This window comes from Syngnathoides biaculeatus, chromosome 20, assembly GCF_019802595.1.
Source record: "Syngnathoides biaculeatus isolate LvHL_M chromosome 20, ASM1980259v1, whole genome shotgun sequence".
Taxonomy (NCBI): domain Eukaryota; kingdom Metazoa; phylum Chordata; class Actinopteri; order Syngnathiformes; family Syngnathidae; genus Syngnathoides; species Syngnathoides biaculeatus.
Window position 1 is genome coordinate 10,708,975 of NC_084659.1, and position 13,770 is coordinate 10,722,744.

General features: G+C 41.9%; 1 protein-coding gene across 22 annotated transcripts in view; it reads right to left on the bottom strand.

The window, feature by feature from the left end:
- Positions 1 to 13,770, bottom strand: part of large1 (LARGE xylosyl- and glucuronyltransferase 1) — a 193,164-nt gene that overhangs the window by 76,193 nt on the left and 103,201 nt on the right. The window lies entirely within an intron of this gene.

The following is a 13,770-nucleotide window of genomic DNA, read 5'->3' on the forward strand; positions in this document are numbered from 1 at the left end:
CGAACTTAAAATAGAACCGGGGACAATCGCCTCTGATATTGGCGTTACAACGGAAAAGTCGTACTTAAGCTGCCCCACATCAATCCACGTCGGGATTCCCCAGATGTTTATACTCCGTCCATAAAAGGCAAACTGTGCTGTAACAACACACGGCACAAACAGTTGATCAATTTGCTTCAGTGGGGAAAAACCATTAGAGTAAAACCCCTGAGGGGAAACTCCGCTTACACATGCTGCGTCTGAAATAAACTCGTGCACAACATCCCTCTTAAATTCTGCGTCGTGCAACCCTACTGTACATATTGCGCATCCCAGAAACCGTCACTGGTTCCACTCAAAGAGCAGGAATTTCTATACTCTTCTTTTACAATTTCATTGTGGCGGCGAGAACAGAATGTACAATGCGCGTCTTGAATGAATAAATGCAAAAGATGGTAGGATTGCATTTTCCAGACGCTGCTGACAGATAGTGGGTGGACCAAATGCCCATCGGGGAACGTCATGTCATACAAATGAGAATTTGTGCTGGTCTAGAAACACCGACTGTTGGTATACGAACGACTTTGATGTAATGAGCTAGGAATATTGAACTCGGTGGTCCGTTTGCCCTTTAACTTTTAGGCCGACGTTGTTGGAATGTTGATGACAAGGGAAAAAAAGTGATGCTGGTTCAACCCGAGTGTGAATGTCAAAAATGTGTTGTCCGGTAATTGAGGGCAAAGAAGACAAAGGACAAAAGGGTTAGTGGAACGCAAAGTTTTCATCTCGATCTCATGTCCTCCAAAACACACACACACACACACACACACACACACTTATTCACCAATGTTCATTTCAGGGTTGTGGAAAAACGAGGTGGTCATGTTGCGTCTACACACACACACACACACACACACACACACACACACACACACACACACACAAAAGTAGTCCTTACTTCCGTTTTGATTTAATACATGTGCTTAATCAGAGTCAGATTTAATGGCCAAGTGTGTAAAACACAAGGAATTTCTCTCCGGCAGTTGGCGCTGCCCTGGTCCGACAATCGTAACAAAGAACGAGGAACAACATAGCAACAAGAACAAAGAACGAGAGACATTTCTGTTTATACGAACTATTCCTTATAAAACATGCAAGATGTAAAATCTATATAGATAGACCTATCTATATAGATAATACAGGTGACATGGTGGATCAGCTGGTAAAGCATTGGAACTCACAGTTCTGAGGACCCGAGTTCAATACCGCCTGTGTGGAGTTTGCATGTTCTCCCCCGTGCCTGTGTGGGTTTTCTCCGGGCACTCCGGTTTCCCCACCACATCCCAAAAAACATGCAACATTAATTGGACACTCTAAATTTCCCCTAGGTGTGATTGTGAGTGCGGCTGTTTGTCTCTATTTGCCCTGCGAATGGCTGGCAACCAGTTCAGGGTGTACCCCGCCTCCTGCCCGTTGACAGCTGGGATAGGCTCCAGCACTCCCCGCAACCCTCATGAGGATAAGCGGCAGAGAAAACGGATGGATGGATATATATATTTATATATATAAATTACTAATACCAATACTGATTAGACCACCAGGATGTGAGTGAGTGTCCTAACAAGCAGAAGAGAGAAAAATAGTAGGTTCACTGATCAAGACTTTAACTGTGCGCATGGACATATGCTTAGGCCGATATATTTAAAAAAAAAAAAAAAAAAAAAAACAACAACTAGCAGCACTGGTTTTAAATCTGTATATTGATAGTTCTCGCTCGACTCTCAACGGTGTATACAGTGATACAGTGGGGAGCGTAAAACCTCAACAGGGTCTGTTGTGTGTGATAATAGCTGAGGCAACGCGGTTCTCCGTGTCAGATAAAAGGTTTAGGGGAGCTGTCCTCGCGATGCACGCACGTATGACATGAGCGTCGTACAGCTTATCTTTGAAAAATGCCAAGGTCTTTATCAAAGCGTTAGATGCTGACTTCTTTTGATTACATACTGTAGTTCCTTTCACTGTTTGAGGCCAAGGTTAGAAAAGTAAAAACACGACCAGACTACCGCAAAGGTACAAGTGAAATGATTCACATCATTTGCTGCTAAAGGAGACGACTTGAATAACAATCTCACGTGATGATAAAGAGGAGAAATTATGCCCAAATATTTAAGAGGGAGTTGCGGTCATCACAGCGCATGAGTATGTTATACGATAATTCTTGCCTCACTCAGTGTTGTTAACTCAGATGCTGGATCTCACAAGAACCAAAAGTAGCGTTGGAAATCTTTAATCTGAATCAATTGGGAATTTATGGGAATGTTTATATTTACATGCTTGAATGCAATATTTTCCCCCAGTTTAAAGTGCCACTGTCATGAAATGCATGATTTTTAGAATGTTATTAATGAAAAACCAGCAGCCGGTATGGACCCATCCGTTTTTTTTTTTTTTACCACAAAACACAATTTTGACGTATATGGCTTTTTGTAACTCCCGCCATGAAAATCCTCTCGAGGGATTTGTTTTCGACAAGAAGCAGGACGTGACGTCGGAGGCAGTAGCGCGCTCAAGCGGACTCGTTTCTTTCTATTAGTTTTACTTGCGGGAAGCTAACTCGTTGTTCCTTCGTGTTAGCCAAAATGCCGGCTCATTGCATTGCTGGATATTGCTCGAACACTTGGGAGGATGGATTTACCCTTCATGAGTTTTCCAAGAGACCCGGTTCGTTGTGAAAAATGGATTGCACGGGTGGAAAGGACGAGAGCTTCGTAGGTTCTAAATGGCAGGTAGGTGTGTAAACAGGTACTGAGAAAAAACAGTTGGGGGAAGGACGTAATCCATTCAGAACTTAATAAAAGATCTGCGTCCGTAAGTCAGAGGTGCTAAATACGTCGATATGTACGCCGATCATGACTTCGGCCGAGCTTCCGTGTCCCACGAGCCGACAGCCAAGCGGTGCCTCGCGGACGAGCACGGCTTCGGCCAGGCTGGCTCATAAATACCGTCAGGGAGTCTATTGTTCGTTAGAAGTGATCCGCATATCATCTAAATATGGCTCGAAACAATAGGGTAATATTGCCCCAGACACTTCAGTCGATTGTGAGATGTTCTCTTCTTCGAAAAGAGCTTCCATGTCTGAAGGGGCGTGTCCTACAGAAGGGGCCACAGCGTGTTTTCAATGGCGAATGTCGAATGACACTTCGGCAACTTTGCCGCATGAATGCTCATATTTATTTTTTTGTATAGACATTGAAGTGAATAATGTTGTATGTATTTTTCATTTCAATATCCATTTTAGAATGTTTATAGCGATGACACTTGGGCTTTAACCTCCTACGGAAATTAAAAATACATTTGACACCGCTTTGCCAAAAAATCATTTTGTAGTTAAAATGGTATTTAAATGTCAATGCGAAATTAATTTCCAGATTTTCCATCACACCTCTCAGAGAGCAGAGGCGCTCCCTTGCACTTACTTACGTTCATATTTGGCTTATAGTTAAGCAAGCAAAGTGTGCCAAACTGGGAAATCCCCATCGGGGTTGAAAGCAGGAGAATGGAGGAGTTTGCTCGGGCGTTCTTTGGATGATAAAAACAGATGCTTGTTTCCCTCCCCACTGAGCACGCTCTGTTTCACCCGTCTCCAGAGCGGGGGCGGGGGCGTGAGCGGGGTGAGCCGAGCAGCCCTGCGGGACAACTGTTCGGACTGACTGGTGCGCCGGCTTCTCCTCTTCCATGGTGTAAATGAAATAGCGCCATCACATTAAGAAGGATAATAATAGTGTATTAAAAGGATATGGCGGAAGAAGCCAATAGGAGAATGGTTCATTCTCGCACCGGTGCAAACAGTACTGCAAATAAATAAATTAGCCCTAATGAGACCTCAAGGGAGGAACTCCCGTGCAAGTCATCATGTTATTTTATTTGATTCTAGAGGGGGCCTAACGCTGCTTGTTATAAATTGTGCTGACATTTTATAGAAGGATTCAAAAGCTTTCCCAGTTAAACATTAGTGTTGGCATGAGTATTGCGCGGATGTAATGTGACTAGCAGTGCTGATGAGCGGGATTTTCATTCGCTACCTCCTGAGCTCTTTGGCCTGCCCGCATGGTGATCATCATCCCAGGTCATAAAGGCACAGCACTAATACCGTAAATCCACGACCTGACGTTTTCCAAGAGATGAGCCGTTGTTCGGACAATTTTCCTCCTTTGACTTGCAAACACGTACTTGAGATACAGTGAAGAAAATGAGTATTTGAACACCCTGCTACATTGCTTTATTTCCCATTTAGAAATCATGGAGGGTTCTGAAATTTTCATTGGAGGTGCATGCCCACTGTCAGAGAGATAATCTAAAAAGAAAAATCCAGAAAACACAATATATGATTCTTTCACGATTTGTGTGTAACATCTGCAAATGAATATTTGAAAATTTGAGAAAACCAATGTTAATATTTGGTACAGTAGCCTTTGTTTTGTCAAACATTTCCTGTACTTGTTCACCAGGTTTGCACACACTGCAGGAGGGATTTTGGCCCACTCCTCCACAATGATCTTCTCTAGATCAGACAGGTTTCTGGGCTGTCGCTGAGAGAAATAGAGTTTCAGCTCCCTCCAAAGATTTTCTATTGGGTTCAGGTCTGAAGACTGGCTCGGCAACGCCAGAACCTTGATATGGTTCTGATTGAGCCACTCCATGGTTTTCCCGGCTGTGTGTTTCGGGTCATTGTCATGTTGAAAGACCCAGCCACGACCCGTCTTCAATGCTCTGACTGAGGGAAAAAGGTTGTTCCCCAAAATCACACAATACATGGCCGCGGTCATCCTCTCCTCAATACAGTGTAGTCGTAATGTCCCATGTGCAGAAAAACACCCTCAAAGCATGTTGCTACCACCCCAGGCTTCACAGTAGGGATGGTGTTCTTGGGATGGAACTCATCATTCGTCTTCCTCCAAACACGGTTAGTGGAATTATGACCAAAAAGTTCCATTTTGGTCTCATCTGACCACAAAACCTCTGTATCATCCAAATGGTCATTGGCAAACTTAAGACGGGCATTGACGTGTGCTGGTTTAAGCAGGGGAAACTTCCGTGCCATGCATGATTTTAAACCATGACGTCTTAAGGTATTACCAACAGTCACCTTGGAAACAGTGGTTCCAGCTCTTTTCAGGTCATTTGTCTCTGGTGTCTTTGGACAGCTCTTTGGTCTTGGCCATGTTACAAGTTTCAGTATTACTGATTGTATGGGGTGGACTGGTGTCTTTATGCAGCTCACGATTTTTCTTTTTAGATTCTCTCACAGTGGACATGCACCTACGATAAAAATTTCAGACCCCTTCATGATTTCTTAGTGGGAGAAATTGCAATATAGCAGGTTGTTCAAATACTTATATTCTTCACTCTACAACTGCTGTGAGTGTAGTGAGCAATTCATCAAAAAAAAAAAAAAAAAAAGGCTTCAACTCACTCAAGTTCCCTCTTTCAAGTTCAAGTTAACCAACTAATCATAAAAAAAGACAATTACACCACGTGTATTCAACACAACCACATAGCTGACTGAAAGCTAATGCAAAATAGCATCTATGTCACGGTGCTCCAACGCTTGAAGGAATGAGTAAACAAAAGATGAAACAACATATAGTCTTTATCCTCTGTGAAGAACAACTAATGTTTGTGTTGGAAAAGGTAAGAGATGATTTGGAATACTGAGTGAATAATTTTTGTATCTGAAACAGTCAAAAAAAAAAAAGCCAAATGATGACGAATATCGCCCCCCCCCCAAAAAAAAAAAAAAAAAAAAATATATATATATATAAATAAATAAATCGGATCACTTATATCTCAAGGTGCCATTGTCTTATATCCCTGCAAAGAGTTGCCAGGGACATTTACCGGTATTTACTCCACCGCCGATGGTTGAGGCCATCCGCCAATCTATTTTCTTCAGTAGTTGTGTTGTCCCTGTGGACCGGCAGATCAGAATTCCTATCTTGCTAACGATGTTGAAATATGTATATATGTTTTTCATCATACTGTAAAAATACACGACCACACGCAAAATCATCTTGCTGATGGTAAACAACTCCAGCCAAGAGTAGATTTAGCCCGTAGGCAGCCAAAAAGAAAGAGGAAGTCCCTCAGGCATTGCTCATTTACAAGTGAGCATGTTTTTTTTTTTGTTTTTTTTTAACAGACTCATAACTCGGTTTCGACTATTACTAGAGTGGAAAACCATATTGATTGATCATTTCTCCTTATAATACATGCAAAATATATGTGGAAAACATCCCAATTTTGACACGTCATGAATAATGCAGGGTTATGTTAAATCCGCGCTCTGTTGCAAGATCACAAATTCGTGAAGGGGATGAAGTAAGACTGCATCTGTTTCAACAAATCTCCAGAATTATGGTATCTCGGACATAACTCAAAAGAACCATGTTTAACGATAATTACACGTGTTGCATCGCTGTGGTATAGAACATAAAACAGTATTTAGTTAGCTGCAAAGACATTTTTTGAAATGATTTACCTGGTTGTTTAATTTCACACTCCAGAGATCCAACTATTTGGACACAATCGCTTTAAAAAGTCAATTTTCCATAAAATGTCCCCTTTCCGGCTATTTTATACCACCTTGCGTTTGGAGAAATAAAACCAAGCATCACCGAGAACAAACCATTATTAGGGGACTTTTAAGACTTTCTAGCAATAACGTGTAAGCTTAGATATACACTGCACAGTTTGAGAAAATAGCAAAAAGCGCCCTAAGTGTTCTTATAATTTGAGTTTGGACCTTGAAAAGGCATTCGGAGATTGTCAGTAATGATGAACAGGATCATCATCAAATAAAGTTGTTTATCTGCAGTCCTGTGGATAATCTACAATTTAAGGTTTGGCTCCAGTTCGTCAGTCAATACTCTCCCCGCACATCGCTCCAATCTGACCTTGACTTGCCCTCAACCGCACCACTGGATCTTGCTTTCATTTCGGCATTTTTCGATATTTGCAATCTTTCCTTTCTCTCTCTTCTCATTACTGTAGCTTCATGATGCAAATGAATATTTTTCTTTATTATGGAATCAAAGCAGACGGGAGCAAAAAGCCGTTTTTTTTTGTGTTTTTTTTCCTCTCTCTCCAGATTGCGAAGTTTACACTTATCTTACCCGCAATGACCTCAGACTGTGCTGATAATTGGATGGGATTTCCCCGCTTCTCACCTATGAACAACACATTTAATGACGATTGGGTTTCAGTTGAGTGCTTACGCGTTGAGCTCATCCGTGACTGCTATTTTCTGAACATTAATTCTCCACCTTTGCGGGAAATCAAAGTAATAGTGCTCAAGTAGTGCACTTTTTAAACATACTGTACATGCTGTGTTTTAATCGAAAAATGTTTCTTTTTTTAAAATAATCACCAGTTCCCCGGTGTCTGAATAAAAGGGCTCTGACATTCATGCATGGAAGACCGAAATCAGTCAGTTTTCAGGGGCGGTTCTGTCTCGTGCAGAGTACTTTTACTGGAAGAGTAAAAGTACTGGAAGAATCCAGTTGCGTGGATTCAACTTTTGCTGATCGCCACGACCTGAATGCCTGAAATCTACACAATACGCAAAGAAAACATTTTTTTTTTTTAGCAAGCATGTTTTAAAAAAAATAATAATAATAATATTGTGACAATAAGATCAAAAGGACTTTCCTTAAATTTCCATCTATCCATCAATTTTCTTGAGCGCTTGCTCTACCATGGAAAATTCCGTTTTTCAAGAAGAATCACTGGCGACAGGCGCATAAAAGCAGTCGCTATTTTACAGACTTTATGAACCTGTACTTTCTTTTCTCCTCTTTCTGCAGTTCTGCATTATTAATAACGAGCGACATATTTGAGAACAGACTATTTATCTTTGCGCTTCATGTCATTCTACCGCGCTCTCATTATCCACATGCGCCTCCAAGACCTCATTCATGCCTTCCAGCAAGAACGCAACGAAGCCACCGGCTCATTTATTAAACACAACATTCCTACGTGAATTTGTATTCCCCTGACAACGCCGCTGCTCAGATCAACTTTCAAATCTTGCAATCCAATCACATGAGGATAATGTAACCTCAAATGTGTCTTTTGTCGACGCGACGAGCCGCCGGACAAGACAGTAAAGGGGACGGTATTTTATTTTACCGATGTCACTTGGACATTGATTTCTTTTAGATGTCTTCCTCGTCGGTGACAAGCGAAATAAACATCCCGCCGCCAATGAAACGGAGACGGCTCCGCTCCCTGGTAATAATCTTCACAAAGTCACCTTGCCCGGGCGAGCTATAAATACGCGGGCGGAAAACTGTGTTTGTTGACTGATTGTCAGGTAACACACAGTCTGCATCGGCTTTCATTGAAGATGAGAGAGCCGGCTGGATAATGGACATTTTTGCACGGTGCCACACAAGCGCTTTCATATGCATCACGGCGATACTGAAATATGAGCTGAAGCAAAATTTTGCAGCACATCTGTCACATATATACTATATGCTGCTTTTTTTTCCCATGTAATGAATATATTTATATTAATGTATATCCTGAATATATAATGTTTATATTTTTTCAAAAAGTTGCAATAAAATTGTAACCCAAATGTAACAAAAAACTTAATCCCAATTAGATCATCAAAATAGAACTTTATATTTCCATCCATCCATCCATCCATCCATCCATCCATGAAATCTAATCATCTACGAAACACGTTAAATGTAAGTTTCGGATGCAGGTGACACGCATATCAAATGGCTGTGAATAATGTAGAATCCAGTTGAGATTCATCCATTTTCTTTGCCGCTTATCCTCACGAGGGTTAGGAGAGTGCTGGAGCCTAACCCAGCTGTCAACAGGCAGGAGGCGGGGTACACCCTGAACTGGTCGCCAGCCAATCGCAGGGCACATAGCGAAAAACAGTCGCACTCACAATCACACCTATGGGCAATTTAGAGTGTCCAATTAATGTTGGATGCTTTTGGGATGTGGGAGGAAACCGGAGTGCCCGGAGAAAACCCACGCAGGCACGGGGAGAACATGCAAACTCCACACAGGCAGGGCCGGGATCGAACCCGGGTCTTCAGAACTGTGAGGCCAACGCTTTACCAGCTGGTCCACCGTGCCGTACTTCATATCTGAAAAGGCATTTTTTATTTTTTGGATCGCACAGAACAACTACACCAAAATATAGCACAAATCTTATCTTCTTGCGGGGTTCAGACAGTCATTATCAGCATTTTAGCCAAACACAGCAGACACGTCGGGGACAGTCTTTCTCCCCCCCCCCCCCCCCGAGTTTTCCAGCTAGATTTAATTTACATTAAACATGGCCCTCTTAAATCCAGACTGAAAATCAATGCAGAAGCGATGGCAACACCCACAGCGGCCTGACCGGACAAGTCAAATTTGGATTTGTTTGCACAAGAGATTTTGTACTCTTCTGTAAATTTAATAAGAAAAAACGTTATTAGCTGGACATATCTTGGCTCAACTTTTGCATTCTGCTGGCTTATTAGGGTAGATATCGCAAAAGTAATGCAAATGGGTCATTTATAACTTTCAAAGCCAGCTGACACTGATCCCAGATGAAGCTGCCAATCATGGGTGAAAAAAATTAATTCATTTTGATAATTACAAAAACAGATATAAATAAAGAATAACTAATAAGGCGCCACGGCATAGTGATTAGTTGCACCCACGAGTGAAAATGCTTTTATCGTCTTTGCGTGCATTTACAAATATTCCCGGCTTGCTCGCCTGCTCAGTCTGTTTGTTGCAACCGCAGTTGCCATGGGAACAAACCCCCTACTCACTGTCAGCCCAGAAGTAGGCAGGCAGGTGTCCAGTTGCTTGCGGTGGTATAGTTTTGGACTTTCAATTCAGGCTACAGTAGTTCAGAACAAGTGATGCAATTGTGTGGAATCTTGCACACTTGAGGATGAAATAATAGTCTCCTCACACACCCAAAAAACAAAGACAAGTGAAGCCGGTTGAGAGCTCTAAGAACCCCCCCCACACACACACACCCTTCCCCACTGCCGCCACAGCTTTCACATTATTGCGGTGTCACAAAAATCAATGATCTTGCGTCATCCGGCCCTCCGACAGCGGCGGCACCTTAGGGAGCCAAGTGAGGGGAACAAGACCGCGGGAGGAGATGGATGGGCCGTCGCGGCGCCGCACCCACACGCGGTGACATTCACACAAAAACCTCCGACTGGCAAACAGATCAATTCGAACATCCCCCTCCACTGCTTGTTGATATTTCACTGGCGGACGGAACCTTTCGTGCCTTTATGATGCTGAACAAACACACAAAGTCGGGTCAAGTGTGTAGTTGATAAACTACCAACCGTCCCACATTGTCAGCTAGCCGATTTTAGCCTGTGAACAGTTTCTGGTGGACAGTTTCACTGACAAACACGAACATATACAGTAGATGCCACAAGCAATTAACGAATAATAAAAATAAAAGTAGCGAGTAGAATGTATATATGTAATGGAGTAAGTATACCATGTCCTATTACTGTATTTTCCGCACTATAGGGCGCACCTAAAAGCTTTTAATTTTCTCAAAAGCTGACGGTGCGCCTTATATATGGAAAAAGTTTTAAAATATGCCATTCATTGGAGGTGCCCCTTATCATGCGGTGCGCCTTATAGTGCGGAAAATACGGTAATAAAAACAGTCAAATGTTGCATTAGAACTACTCTAAAAAGTACAATTTATTAGCAAAAATATTTAAGGAATACTGGCAACAAAGGTGAGTGCACCCGTAAGTGCAACTGATGCCCAGTGAGCCATTAGAGAATTTCAGTGGTGCAATTGTTAAGACCTAGTGCGTGTCGGGTTATTCAATAAAGGATCATTAAATGAGGTCGTCATCCGGCAGATCCAGTACACACAACAAAAGGTATTACAGGATAATATCAAAATTACATAAAGACAGAAAAGAAAAATATATACCTGTATATATACTTTTAAATAAAAACCGCAGATCTTACACTAAGTTAGTGAGAGCAATTACATTACATTTCGATATTTTAAGCTAATGTATTAACACTATCATGAGATAAAAGTATGCCATTACCATGGATCATTATTATTAAAAACTAATGCGTTCACACGAGAGCTTTTCCTTTCGGCTTGTCCCGTTAGTATTTGAAGTCATCCACCCTCGCTATCTCTTCTCCCTGAAGCTTCACACTCCTCCTCCTCCGCCCCTCTCATTCATGCACATAATATTCTGTTTTACTTCATCGAATCTTCTCTCCTCTCCTTTCCAGTGCGTGCCTCCATCTTTGTAATTGCTCCTCCGCATGCTCCCTGCTTTCACTGCAGATCACAATATCATCTGCGAACGTCATAGTCCAAGGGGATTCCAGTCTAACCTGTTAATACCTAGTGAATAACAAGCAGTAATGGTGGCCACACAACATCTTGGCGCTTTCAACCCAATGTGGACACTTTCACTTCCTCGCGTTTGTTGCCTGTGGTTTCGACATTTATTGTGTGTCATTCTGAGGCGACAGTACATTTACACCGTTATAACAGCTGTACAGCGACTATTAAAAATATATATATTAATAGCAGCAGAGAGCTGTGTCTTCAGTGATGTCCCATGAAACACAATAATACAATATTCAGAAAAATGTGAGGGGTGTAGTTACTTCTGTATTATTATTTTTTTTTGTGACATTTTTGTGTAGTGGTGTGCCACGAGATTTTTACAAGTCAAATATATGCCTTGCCTCAGTAAATGTTGGGAAAGACTGCCAGAGAGTTATGCGAAGACCCCACAGCTCATGTTGAACATTAACGCGTGCCTGTCTTGTATATGCTGATTAACTTGGACCTGTACGCCATAAATTTCACCGCTAATATGGCACTAAGTGCACTTTGCAAACAACTGTAGGGCCCCTTTTCATTTCTCTATTAACGTATGCCGCCCATATATTCTTGTCACATTATAGCACACTGTGGAATTGAATTGAAAATGTTGTCTCGAATACTGTTCTACTCCGGCAGACAGAGCAACATATTAATACATCAAATCCCTCCCAGGTCTGCTACCTCCCAACCTGTGCTCGTAATATACTAGGTGATATATGCCGCCAAGGCTTCAATAACATTATTACATGGCTCGCTGATGCTTGTCTCTCCGTATTGGCTTTATTTTGGGCAGGCCTTCTTGTTTGTAATCCAAAGAGACGGAAAAAAAAACAAAAAACAAAGGCCGGATCTACACCGGAGGCCTCTGTGACTAGATCAGATTTGTCTGTTTACAGTACGAGTGTTCATAAATGAACTATATCGCCGTGTTTACTAAAGCGTGGCCAAAATGTTCCAGACGCACCTGCATGATGGAGACAAATATTCAACACAGTTTTTACAGACCTCGTGCTCCTACGTCACCGAAGTCACGTGACTGGCCATATTGACAGTCGAGCAAAGCATTCTTCAATGCTAAATTGGTTGGAGACGGCACAAAAATACATCTTATAGCACGATGCCCAGACTTTTGTCCGATACTGTTAAACATTTAGAAGGTGATGATAAACAAAGCTATGTGGAAAAATGAGAGATACTTGGGGTAGAGGACCCATATTTAATGCCAAAGTCGATGTTTTCGCCGATAAAGTGGATTGTTAACCCGCTTCCGCTTGTCTTGGAAAACTGGATATACATCTGGTAAGTAAGTCTTCGAGATTTACACGGAAGAGTTTGAAAGCGTAGAAAAGTCTGGACGCATACAAATACTTTGTTGCTGGATCTGTTGTCAATCAAGAATAAATCCCACATAGTGATGGAGCCACTCAGATTTTTTCAATACAAATACCAATATTTAAATAAAAGACCGCTGGTATTTATACAAACTACGATTGGGAAGGGGGGACAGCGAGTCGGGTCCTCCGTACACGGACGTGTGTTGCGGCCACATGTTAAACTACGGTAAACCTCTCCGTGAGAGATGTTTTTTTTTTTGAAATATGAATATTTCTCAAATGAGTCCAATGCTTATATAAAAAAAGAAAATAAACCCTTGGGATAGGCTTCAGCCCCGTACATGGAAGCGTGTTGCAGCCACACGTTAACCTACACAAACCTCTGTGTGACCGACGGTTTATTTTCTTTTTTTAAATACGCATTGGACTCATTTGAGAACAATGCATATTACACGCTTCCGTGAATGTTGGAGACGAGTCCTTATCTTTTTTGGGTTTTTTTAAACGCTTTGTTCTCAAATGAGCCAACTTGGCATTAGGAATACTTCCTGGGAATTTGAGATTGAAAAGAATAATTCCTACCCGAAATGAAGCAATTGTGTGAATTTGGTTGGGCACCATCCATCATGTTTAATTGCCGAAATCCATCGATCTTTTCCCGTCTTTTCAGCAGGTATTCTATAGAATGATCTCCTTGAATATCCGTCTCGTCTGTTGTAACAACGAACAGCACAACAAGTTTCGGGCATTGTGTATATTCTGCTCCGGTTCATTGTCCCCCACACTGTTGAGCAGCTCTTTTTGACCGGCAATATGGCGCCGTGAGACGGTGACATCACATGCATGAGCTCTAAAGTCTTACTTCTCACACATGCTTTAAAAACATTTAAACCTCGTAAAGCCAAGCTGTATAAATGTACCAATTGAGCCGTTGGTCAATGGGAATTGCCTCTGAATAAATATAGGACTGGAGCTTGCTGAATTGGCATCAAATCCAAACGTTCCCCCCCTCTGTCCCTCCCCAACATT